The following is a 13,355-nucleotide window of genomic DNA, read 5'->3' on the forward strand; positions in this document are numbered from 1 at the left end:
TCTTGTAGTACCCAGAGACAGGCAACTTTCACGCTTACACTGCAACCTAAGACAGGGGAATGGGGCCTCCCCAGAGACGGGTAAGCACTGTAAGGGCAGTGAACGACCTAAGACAGGGGCTACTTGATTCCCTTTGATGTGCAACAAACAAAAGAGGGGGAACTGCTGGCTCGGATTCCCCCTGGTCCCCGGGGCTTGGTACCGGCCCTGTTTCTTGTGTGCACGCCAAAGAGGCCAGCTCCCAAGGCCTTGAAAGATTTGTGGTTTCTGTTTTCATATTCAGCCTATAACAGTCATGTGGGAACGTCCTGACCTGCTTGGGTCTGATAAGGTTCCTGGTTGAAGGCTTAGTATGAGTCGACAAGAACCACTTGTCCCCCTCCGTCCTTGCTCTCGCCTACCAGTAACTTTCCATTCTATCTGCAAGAAATATATAAGGATGAGCTGAGATAATAAAGTCAGTCTCCCCCTGGATGAAGAACCTTGGTGTCCTGTGAACTCTTTTAATCCCGACATCTCCCGCCGGACTCGGTCCATTCTGCCGGACGCGGCAGATTGGCATCAACAGGGACAAGGACTTAGCTTTTGGCAACAGTTTTTTGAATGGTTTGTCCATTAAAACATTTTGTTTTGCCAGGCACAGTGACAGAGGCTTGTAATTCCAATGGCTCGGGAGGATCAAGAGTTCTAGGCCAGCTGGGCCTGGTCTCCCACATGCCTGTAATCCTGGAGGTTAAGAAGGCTGACACAGGAGCACCAAGAGTTCCAAGCCAGTGTCAGCAATAGCGAGGCCCTAAACAATTTAACGAGACCCTATCTCTAAATAAAATTTTAAAAAAGTTCTGCAGATGGAGCTCAGTGTTTGAGTGCCCTAGGTCCAATTCCCAGAAACAAACAAAAAAAAAAAAAAAGAAGGAAAGAAAGAAAGAAAGAACAAACAGAGGAAATGTTTTGGTTTGGTATATATTGCATCCCTAGAAAGAGTCCAGGGATTTCCCCTCTTATGTTTCTCTTTTGCTTCTTCATGTGTCCCCTGAAATTATCAGTACAGTGAAGCCAACCTGACAGGATGGGACACATTATTCTGTTTTTCTAGATCTTTGAGTTGCACATCAAGTCTGGAGCTGAGGACTCCCCAACTGTTTAACCTGCTTGTGAATTCACAATTTTCCCAGCTCTGTGATCATCAGTGATTTCAAATTCCTTGATGCTATTCCTCATCATCACAGAAACCAGGCAAAAACCTCTGATCAAGCCCAAAAAGAACCTGATGTTGGGACCTGGAGGTGCAGCTCACTGCTAGAGCACATGCATAGCATGTATAAGGCCCTGAATTGACCCAAGATCCAAAATGGGAATAACTAAATAACTAAATAAATAAACAATTTTTTAAAAAATTTAAAAACAGGACGGGGGTTGTGGCTCAGAGGGAAAGTGCTTCCTATCACATGAAAGGCCTTGGGTTCGATCTGCAGCAACACATAAAAATAAATAAATAAAATAAAGGAAATGTGTCCCACTACAACAGGAAAGAAAAATAGAAAACGTTGTGTTTGCTTTTCAACTTAGCATCATTGATTTTTTTTTTTTTTTTTTTTGGTACTAGGGGTTGATACCAAGTGTACTTTACTACTGAGCTATATCCTCAGTCTTTTTTTTGACACAGGGTCTTTCCAAATTCCCCAGGCTGACCTCAGACTTGGGGCTCTCTTGCCTCACCTTTGAGATCCTGATGTGACAGAAGGTTCGGCCCATGTCCCCAAAGATGATACACTTTTGAGAAAAAGGAAAAAGAAGTTTGGTTGCTTTGGTAGCAAAAGACAAACCCAGGGGACTCCTGTCCCAGAGGATTCTGCCCATCAAGGGGAGAAGGGGCTTTTAAAGAGGTGATTCAGGCTCTGGGCCTGGGGCTCAGTGGTACAGTGCTCACCTAGCATGCCTGAGGCACTGGGTCCATCCTCAGCACCACATAAGAATAAATAAATAAAATAAAGATGTTGTGTGTGTCAGGTTGGTGGCAGTGACTTAGAACAAAGCAGCAGGCTCAGGAAAGAAACAATCAGGTGACCAGGGATTTCCTGTCAATCAGGGACCAGGGTCCCTGTCAATCAGCGGGACCCCCTGGCCAATCCAGGAGCTCAGCCAGCTCCCCCAAACAACTCCAGTGGGACAAGGGACACTGAAAACACCTTTTCCTGTCCCAAGCTCTTCCCTTCCTGCTGTAAGCCCAAAAAAGTCCAGTCCTGTCAAGCTCCCATGTGGTTTCTCCTCAGACCCTTCTCCTGTCCACTCTGTGGGTCTGATGAGTTCCACCTGGGAGTGATATTTTGAATAAATCCTCATTCAGTGGCCTTTTAAAATCTGCCAACTTTGGTAGCTGCTTACCTTACCTGATGTCACAGTGTCCATCTATAACTGAAAAAAAAAAAAGTTTAAAAAAAAAGAAAAGAGGTGATTCAAAGTCTACATTCCAATTCTTCTGTCTCAAATTGTAATCCACTAATGCCGCATCCGGCCTCAGGAACCGAGTCCAGCGAGGGACATCAAGGTTAAAAAAAAAAAAATCACAGGACACCAAGGTTCTTCATCCAGGAGGAGGCATGTGTGAGCTTTATTGCCAAATTTGTTCCCCTTAAATATCTTTTATAACAGCTGGGGAAATGACTCAAAGGCGAGGAGGGAAGAGAAATAACTGCATCCTTGGGTTACCGTCATCGTCCCCTATCAGAAGGCTCCGAACAGGTCATGATGTTCCCAAAAAGGCACATATGTCTGAGGCAGATAAACATGAAACCGCAAGCCCGCGTCACGGCCTTGTGAGCTGGCCACTTTGACACGCAGGACAAGGAACTTGGGGCTGGGCCCCGGGGGCCAGGGAAGGCCTGCTACCAGCAACTAAAATTTGGGAGACAGTAATTTCTGAAATCTTCTGGTGCCATCCCCAAAGTCTGGATTACTTTGTTTCTGTGGTGGGTGTGTGCTCAGGGACAGAAAACTGTCCAGGAATCCTGTTTCCCTGAGAATAGGGAGGGGGATGAGATTAGGGAGGAGCAGGGAGAGAAAGAAAACATGTAAATCCAATTAAAAATAAATCAAAAAATAAAAACCAGTCACAGTGGCAAAGCAGCAAGGCTGTAACCAAACCATCAATGGACCACTGTTACACTAGGATTACAGTTGTGAGTTACACACTGGCTCATTGATAATCTTAAAACCATCAGTCTGAGCAGGGCGTGGAGGTGCACACCTATCATCCCAATAAAGCTTGGGAAGCTGAGGCAGAACGATTGCAAATTCAAGGCCAGTCTCAGCAATTTAGCAAGGCTCTAAGCCATTTAATGAGAACCTATCTCAAAAGAAAAAAGGACTGGGGATGTGGCTCAGTGCTTAAGCACCCCTGGGTATAGACCACAGGGGTAAAGCACCTTGAATTCCATCCCCAGTACCACCAAAAAAAAAAAAAAAAAAAGAAGAAGAAAGAAAAGAAAAGACCATCAGCTGGGACATTCATGAAAACCATTATTTAGGCTTGGAAGATGAAGAGTTGTTACTTTTTTATTTTTTTTACTTTTAGTTGTTAATGGACCTTTATTTTATTTACTTATATGTGGGGCTGAGAATCGATCCCAGTGCCCCACACATGCTAGGCAAGCACTCTGTCATTGAGCCACAATGCCAGCCCCAAGTTGTTACTTTTTAATGGTAAGATAATATTTTAAAATTAACTACATTTGATAACATTTACAATATTCATAAAACTTAATCAGAGCTATTCCATTTACAGTTTTGTTTTACATCTTAATAGGAAAGAATCAAAATTATTCAGGTCAAAATGAAATTATCAAAAATATAAGACTGGACTGGTCTTGGGGGTGCACACCTGTAATCCCAGCAGTTGGAAGGCTGAGGCAGAAGGATCCCAAGTTCAAAGGCAGCCTCAGCAAAAGTGACGCACTAAGCAACTCAGTGAGACCCTGTGTCTAAATAAAATACAAAATAGGGCTGGGGATTTGGCCTAGTGGTCCAGTGCCCGTGAGTTCAATCCCCAGTATCCCCGGCCTCCTGCAAGAAAACCCATAAGACTCTCAGGTAAGATAGTGGAGGCTGCCTGTGATCTCAGCAACTGGGGAGGCTGAGGCAGGTAGATTATGAGTTCAAAGTCATCCTGAGCAACTTAGCTAGGCCTTAAGCAACTTATTCAGATCCTCTCTTTATTTTTTTAATTGGTTATTCAAAATATTACAAAGATTGCAGAATCACATTGGTTATACATCCACATTTTTACATAATGCCATATTAGTGACTGTTGTATTCTGCTACCTTTCCTATCCTCTACTATCCCCCCTCCCCTCCCCTCCCATCTTCTCTCTCTAGCCCATCTACTGTAATTCATTTCTCTCCTTATTTTTTCCCATTCCCCTCACAACCTCTTATATGTAATTTTGTATAACAATGAGGGTCTCCTTCCATTTCCATGCAATTTCCCTTTTCTCTCCCTTTCCCTCCCACCTAATGACTCTGTTTAATGTTAATCTTTTCCTCCTGCTCTTCCTCCCTGCTCTGTTCTTAGTTGGTCTCATTATATCAAAGAAGACATTTGGCATTTGTTTTTTAGGGATTGGCTAGCTTCACTTAGCATAATCTGCTCTAATGCCATCCATTTCCCTGCAAATTCCATGATTTTGTCATTTCTTAGTGCTGCTTAGTACTCCATTGTGTATAAATGCCACATTTTTTTTATCCATTCATCTATTGAGGGGCATCGGGGTTGGTTCCACAGTCTAGCTATTGTGAATTGTGCTGCTATAAACATCGATGTGGCAGTATCCCTGTAGTATGCTCTTTTAAGGTCTTTGGGGAATAGTCCAAGAAGGGCAATAGCTGGGTAAAATGGTGGTTCCATTCCCAACTTTCCCAGGAATCTCCATACTGCTTTCCATATTTGCCACACCAATTTGCAGTCCCACCAGCAATGTACAAGAGTACCCTTTTCCCCACATCCTCACCAGCACTTGTTGTTGTTTGACTTCATATTGGCTGTCAATCTTACTGGAGTGAGATGATATCTTAGGGTGGTTTTGATTTGCATTTCTCTGACTGCTAGAAATGGTGAGCATTTTTTCATGTACTTGTTGATTGATTGTATGTCCTCCTCTGAGAAGTGTCTGTTCAGGTTTTTGGCCCATTTGTTGATTGGGTTATTTGTTTTCTTATTGTTTAATTTTTTGAGTTCTTTGTATACTCTGGATAATAGGGCTCTATCTGAAGTGTGAGGAGTAAAAGTTTCTTCCCATGATGCAGGCTCCCTGTTTACCTCTCTTATTGTTTCTCTTGCTGAGAAAAAACTTTTTAGTTTAAGTAAGTCCCATTTGTTGATTCTTGTTATTAACTCTTGTGCTATGGGTGTCCTATTAAGGAATTTGGAGCCCGACCCCACAATATGTAGATCGGAGCCAACCTTTTATTCTATCAGACGCATAGTCTCTGATTTGATATCAAGGTCCTTGATCCATTTTGAGTTGACTTTTGTGCGTGGCGAGAAAAAGGGATTCAGTTTCATTTTGTTGCATATGGATTTCCAGTTTTCCCAGCACCATTTGTTGAACATGCTATCCTTCCTCCATTGCATGCTTTTAGCCCCTTTATCGAACATAAGATAGTTGTAATTTTGTGGATTGGTTTCTGTGTCCTCTATTCTATACCATTGGTCCACCCGCCTGTTTTGGTACCAGTACCATGCTGTTTTTGTTACTATTGCTTTGTAGTACAGTTTGAAATCTGGTATCGCTACACCTCCTGATTCACACTTACTGCTTAGAATTGCTTTTGCTATTCTGGGTCCTTTATTTTTCCATATGAATTTCATGATTGCTTTATCTATTTCTACAAGAAATGCCGTTGGGATTTTGAATGGCATTGCATTGAACCTATAGAGAACTTTTGGTAATATCGCCATTTTGATGATGTTAGTTCTGCCTATCCATGAACAGGGTATATTTTTCCATCTTCTATGATCTTCTTCTATTTCTCTCTTTAGGGTTCTGTAGTTTTCGTTGTATAAATCTTTCACCTCTTTTGTTAGGTTGATTCCCAAGTATTTTATTTTTTTTTTGAGGATATTGTGAATGGGGTGGTTTTCCTCATTTCCAGTTCAGAAGATTTGTCGCTGATATACAGGAATGCCTTAGATTTATGTGTGTTGATTTGATATCCTGCCACTTTGCTAAATTCATTTATTAGCTCTAGTAGTTTCTTTGTAGACCCTTTTGTGTCTTCTAGGTATAGGATCATATCATCTGCAAATAGTGATAATTTAAGTTCTTCTTTTCCTATCTTAATGCCTTTAATTTCTTTTGTCTGTCTAATTGCTCTGGCCAGTATTTCGAGAACTATATTGAATAGAAGTGGTGAGAGAGGGCATCCCTGTCTTGTTCCAGATTTTAGAGGGAATGCCTTCAGTTTTTTTTTTTCTGTTTAGAATGATGCTAGCCTGAGGCTTTGCATATATAGCTTTTACAATTTTGAGGTAAGTTCCTGTTATCCCTAGTTTTTCTAACGTTTTGAACATAAAGGGATGCTGTACTTTGTCAAATGCTTTTTCTGCGTCTATCGAGATGATCATATGGTTCTTATCTTTAAGTCTATTGATGTGGTGAATAACGTTTATTGATTTCCGTATATTGAACCAGTCTTGCATCCCAGGAATGAATCCTACTTGATCATGGTGCACGATCTTTTTGATATGTTTTTGTGTATGATTTGCCAGAATTTTATTGAGGATTTTTGCATCTAAATTCATTAGGGATATTGTTCTGTAGTTTTCTTTCTTTGAGGTGTCCTTATCTGGTTTGGGAATCAGGGTGATATTGGCCTTATAGAATGAATTTGGAAGTTCTCCCTCTTTTTCTGTCTCCTGAAATAGATTATGGAGTATTGATATTAGTTCTTCTTTAAAGTTCTTGTAAAACTCTGCTGTATATCCATCCGGTCCTGGGCTTTTCTTGGTTGGTAGTCTTTTGATGGCTTCTTCTATTTCCTCACTTGATATTGGTCTGTTTAGGTTGTTTATATCATCCTGACTCAATCTGGGTAGTTCATATGTCTCAAGGAATTTATCGATGCCATCACTATCTTCTATTTTGTTAGAGTATAGGGTTTCAAAATAATTTCTAATTATCTTCTGTATTTCTGAATTGTCTGTTGTGATGTTGCCTTTTTCATCCCATAAGCTAGTAATTTGGGTTCTCTCTCTTCTTCTCTTTGTTAGCGTGGCTAGTGGTCTATCAATCTTATTTATTTTTTCAAAGAACCAACTTTTAGTTTTGTCAATTTTTTTGATTGTTTCTTTTGTTTCGATTTCTTTGATTTCAGCTCTAATTTTAATTATTTCTTGCCTTCTACTGTATTTGCTGCTGATTTGTTCTTCTTTTCCTAAGGCTTCGAGGTGTAGTATGAGGTCATTTATTTGTTGGCTTTTCCTTCTTTTAAGGAATGAACTCCATGAAATGAATTTTCCTCTTAGTATTGCTTACATAGTGTCCCAAAGATTTCGATATGTTGTGTCTGAGTTTTCGTTTACCTCTAAGAATTTTTTAATTTCCTCTTTGATGTCTTCTGTAACCCTTTGTTCATTCGGTAGCATATTGTTTAATCTCCATGTGATGAAGAATTTTTCCTTTCTCATTTTATTATTGATTTCCAATTTCATTCCATTTTGATCAGATAAAATGCATGGTAGTATCTCAACTCCTTTGTAATTGCTAAGATTTGCCCTGTGATATAATATATGGTCTATTTTTGAGAAGGATCCATGTGCTGCTGAGAAGAAAGTGTATCCGCTTGATGTTGGGTGGTATATTCTGTATATATCAATTAAGTCTAAATTATTAATTGTATTATTGAGCTCTGTGGTTTCTTTATTCAACTTTTGTTTGGAAGATCTGTCCAGTGGTGAGAGAGGTGTGTTAAAATCTCCCATGATTATTGTGTTGTGGTCTATTAGACACTTGAACTTGAGAAGAGTTTGTTTGATGAACATAGCTGCACCACTGTTTGGGGCATCTATATTAATGATCGTCAAGTCTTGTTGGTGTATGGTTCCCTTGAGCAGTATGTAGTGTCCTTGTTTATCCTTTTTGATTAACTTTGGCTTGAAGTCTATTTTATTTGATACAAGTATGGACACCCCTGCTTGCTTCCGGGGTCTGTATGAGTGATATGATTTTTCCCAACCTTTCACCTTCAGTCTGTGTATGTCTTTTCCTATCAGATGAGTCTCCTGTAGGCAGCATATTGTTGGATCTTTTTTTTTTAATCCATTCTACTAGCCTATGTCTTTTGATTGGTGCATTTAAGCCATTAACATTTAGGGTTACTATTGAGATATAGTTTGTATTTCCAGCCATATTTGGTTATGTATGTTACTTAACATGATTTGTTTTTCCTCTGCTTAGTTTTTCCTTTACTGTACTACCTCTCGCTGTTGGTTTTCATTGTTATTTTCCATTTCCACTTCCTGTAGTGTTTTGCCAAGGATGTTTTGAAGAGCTGGTTTTCTAGCTGCAAATTCTTTTAACTTTTGTTTACCATGGAAGATTTTTATTTCATCTTCAATCCTGAAGCTTAATTTCGCTGGATACATGATTCTTGGTTGGAACCCTTTTTCTTTCAGCGTTTGAAATATGTTGTTCCAGGATCTTCTAGCTTTCAGAGTCTGTGTTGAAAGATCAGCAGTTATCCTGATTGGTTTACCCCTAAATGTAATCTGCTTCCTCTCTCTTGTGGCTTTTAAGATTCTCTCCTTATTCTGTACATTGGGCATCTTCATTATTATGTGTCTTGGTGTGGATCTCTTATGATTTTGTACATTTGGTGTCCTGTAGGCTTCTAGTATTTGGATTTCTTTTTCATTCTTTAAGTCGGGGAAGTTTTCTAGTATTATTTCATTGAATAGATTGCTCATTCCCTTAGTTTGGACCTCTGTACCCTCTTGTATCCCGGTAACTCTTAGGTTTGTTTTCTTGATGTTATCCCATAATTCTTGGATGTTCTGCTCATGATTTCTTAACATTCTCGCTGAGCTGTCTATGTTCTTTTCAAGTTGAAAAACTTTGTCTTCATTGTCTGAAGTTCTATCTTCTAAGTGTTCTACTCTGCTGGTAATACTCTCATTTGAGTTTTTAATTTGGTTTGTTGTTTCCTGCATCTCCAGGATTTTTGTTTGTTTGTTTTTTATATCCTCTATCTCCCTATAGTGTTGATCTTTTGCTTCTTGGATTTGTTTATGTAATTCATTGTCAAAGTGATTTTTCATTGTCTGAATTTGCTGTATAATGTCTTCCTTGAGACTCCAGATCATCTGAAGCATGTATATCCTGATCTCTTTGTCTGACATTCCATCAGCTGCAGATATTACCTGATCTAATGTTGAATTGACCTATATTGTTTGTGGTCCTTTCTTTCCTGGTCTTTTCATACTGCTCATGATTCTTTCTAGCTTTGTGAAACTGTTGTGCTAATGTTTTTCCCCTTATATATTAGTATTGTTCTTGTATAGCTCCAAAATCCCTCTTTTGCGGAGAAAGACAATGTTAACAGTTCCCAATATCAACAGTACATTATCTAAGCACAAGTTTTCATTATTAATACATTTATAGTTGGATTCTAAGACTATAGATATTAGTTTTAATTATTACTTAAGAATATATTCATTAGTTTCATAAAAGACGTACCATATCTGGTGGCATATAGAAAACTTAATTTCAGACGAAGGATGTTATACTTAGAGGGAAAGGAGTGAGGGTATGAGGTTAAACTAACTTAGCACCTTTGGAGAACTCTAACCACTAGACTGGTAATTTATGGAAGAATGTATAGACTCAACCTCCTATCTATTTAGATAGTTACCCTATGTATAGATAGCAAAAGTTAGGAGATTGAAAGTGGGATCGAGAGAATACGAATGAAAAAAAGAAAAGAAAAAAAATAACAAGGAAGAAAAGAGAAATAAGAGAAGGAAAAGGAAAGTAAGATAGAAATCAAGAAAAAAAATGGGGGGAAGGTCGGGTATATGCAATTCCTCTATATTATATTACTTTGGTAATTCGGTTGTTCATGCACAGTTCTTGGTTTCACATACACTAAAGTTGTGGAAGAGAGAGAAGAAAAGAGAGAAAGAAAGAGAGGGGGAAAAAAGTCTCTCAGAACACTGTTTTCCTTGCTTCCAGTAGGTGGCGATGTCTATTCCTAGCTTGAGCCTCTGTATTCAGGGTGGTGGGTATAGCCAGTGTGAAAAGGAAATGAGCTTCCACCTGTATCTTCCCTACTCTAGTCTCTGAGGTAGAAACCAGGTGTCTGTACAGTTGTTGTTTTTCGTTGATAGCTACAACCCCTAAAAGCTTGTGGGAAATATTTTGAGTTACGGCAGCTAAGGGTGGGGGAGTTGGAAACCAGGTACCTGGATCAGCCACAGAACCGTGCTGGTAGCCACACCACCTTTGAAGGGTTGATGGGCTTCCTCTGGATTAGCAATTGGGGCGGGGCCGGACTTCCTCCTCAGGTCTGGCTGGGCGCCTGGCGTCTTTCCTCCTCCCGTCTGGCTGGAGATCCTGTCTTTAAAACAAAAAAAAACTACCCCCTAGGTGCTCAGTGGTAAAAACCTCATCTGGGGGCTGGGGATGTGGCTCAAGCGGTAGCGCGCTCGCCTGGCATGCGTGCGGCCCGGGTTCGATCCTCAGCACCACATACCAACAAAGATGTTGTGTCCACCGAGAACTAGAAAATAAATATTGAAAAAAAATTCTCTCTCTCTCTCTCTCTCTCTCTCCTCTCTCACTCTCTCTCAAAAAAAAATTCCAAAAAAAAAAAAAAAACCTCATCTGGCATGGAGGAAGATGCCCCTGGTTTCATCCCTAGCACCCAAACAAGCAGGAAAGCCAACTTCAATTATCTGTCACATACAAACTCCAATTATTTATCTGTTCTTTTCTTTTTCTGTTTGTTTGTTTGTTTGATTGTTTTGTTGTTGTTAATGTGCTAAGCTTTGAATCAAGGACCCCGTGGCATCGTAGACAAAAGCTCTGCCACTGAGCCTAACCCTTTTAAAATTTAATTTAAAATTTTTGCAGGACTGGAAATTTAACCCTGGGCCTCACATATGCTAAACAAGTAAGGGCTCTACTGCGGAGTTACATCCCCAGCCCACAGCAGAATATTTGGCATAAAGATCTTTGGCTGGAAATGGCATTTGATTTGCTTCACATGTGGAAATGTCTGTTTGTGTTGGCATGGTTCTCGAATTTCTTTTGCAAGAAACATGTAGCATATAGTTGCCTGTGGTTTTATAACTGGGGTTGCATGGAGGGTTGCCTCTCACTTCAATTTCAAGGAAAGCACATAACTGATTACTATAGTAATGAACACACACACAGATAAACTACTGCTCAGGATTTTTGAGGCCAACAGGATAAACCTGAAGAGTTTAGCCAAGATTTAGGATTAAAAGACCTCAAGAGATTTATAGCATGAAGTGAACTGGGAGTTGAAGAACTGAACCATAAACCGGATGTGGTGGCTAGTTCTAGCCTACATAGTATCTTCACCAAAGAATAGTACATTTTATTTATTTATTTGTAATATTTATTTATCTTTTAGTTGTAGTTGCACACAATACCTTTATTTATATGTGGAGCTGAGGATGGAATCCAGGCCCTCGCACATGCTAGACAAGCTCTCTACCATTGAGCCACAACTCCAGCCCCAAGAACAGTACATTTTATTTTGTTTTATTTTATTGGATGCATACTGTTTGTTTATATGATTGCAATGATGTGTTAACAGAGAAAAAAATAAGTTGGAAATTTCTGCACATCATCCACTACAGAAGCCCCAATGCACTGATCCCTGCCATTTCCATCAGGTACACAGGCAAACAGGCCTCCATCCCCAGAGTGAAGCAGGTGCCATCACTATCCCAGAATATATACTACAGATACTACATATACTTATACTACAGATACTACATACTTATACTATGATACTACAGAGCAATAGTAACAAGAACATCATGGTATTGGCACCAAAACAGACTGGTAGACCAATGGTACAGAATAGAGGACACAGAAACTACCCCACAAAACTACAATTATATTAGTAGACAAGGGTGCCAAGAACATGCATTGGAGAAAAAGATAGGCTCTTCTACAAATGGTGCTTGGAAAACTGGAAATCCATATGCAACAAAGTGAAATTAAAGCCCTATCTCTCACCATGCACAAAACTCAACTCATAATAGATTGAGGACTTAGGAATACAACCAGAGACCCTAAGTCTAATAGAAGAAAAAGTAGGCCCTAATCTCCTTCATATGGGATTAGGCCCCAACTTCCTTAATAAGACTCCTGTGGCACAAGAAAGAAAATCAAGAAGCAATAAATGGGATGGACTGCTGGGTTTTTGTTCTCAGGACTAAAAGGCTCAGCGGTCACTCCAGGTAAACTGGACTAACTGGGCTTTGCAAAATAACCACACAGCAGACACAAATACCTTTTTCTTTGGGGTCGCTGTGACGCCTCCTCAGACCTTAAAGGTCCACAGGAAGAGAGAGAGAGAGAGCACACACTGACCCCTTTTATTGAGGAGAAGCTATTCAAATGAGGCAAGGGTTCAGGTTTCAGGAGGAAACCTTTTCAGTCTATCTTCTTGATGTCCACTGTCAGCAGGTTGACTGACATCTGACATCTGGGTAGGCCACACCTAAGGGCCAGTAAGAGAAGGGGACACACACAAGGCACTTTCATGGAAGATTCTATCCTAAACAGGGCAAGGGATTATATTACAAAGGAACAGGTGAGTGTAGCTTCATTCATGGGGCTGTAGCAAGACACACCCATGCATTAGACACCATCCCCCAAACCCAAGAAGGGTGGGGAAAGCTCTGCCACATTTCTGTGACTGAGCACCACAGCACCCAGCCTGGGAGTGTGACTCAGTCACGTTCAAGGTTGGTCTCCCACAATGGACTCAAACTAAAAACTTTCTTCTCAGCAAAAGAAACAATCTGTGAGGGGAATAGACAGCCTACATCTTGGGAGCAAATCTTTACCCCTCACACATCAGATAGAGCACTAATCACTGGGGTATATAAAGAACTCAAAAAGCTAGGCACCAAAAATAAATAAATAAATAAATAAATAAATAAATAAATAAATAACCCAATCAATAAATGGGCCAAGGACCAGAGGGACACTTCTCAGAAGATGATGTTCTGTTGAGGGCCGCGAATCAAGTCAAGGTGGCACCTGGCAGTTTGCCAGGAGGAATGGTTTGTGAGGCAACACCAGAGAGCCATTAAGATG

The sequence above is a fragment of the Spermophilus citellus genome (assembly GCF_964194105.1).
Source record: "Spermophilus citellus genome assembly, chromosome: 9".
Taxonomy (NCBI): domain Eukaryota; kingdom Metazoa; phylum Chordata; class Mammalia; order Rodentia; family Sciuridae; genus Spermophilus; species Spermophilus citellus.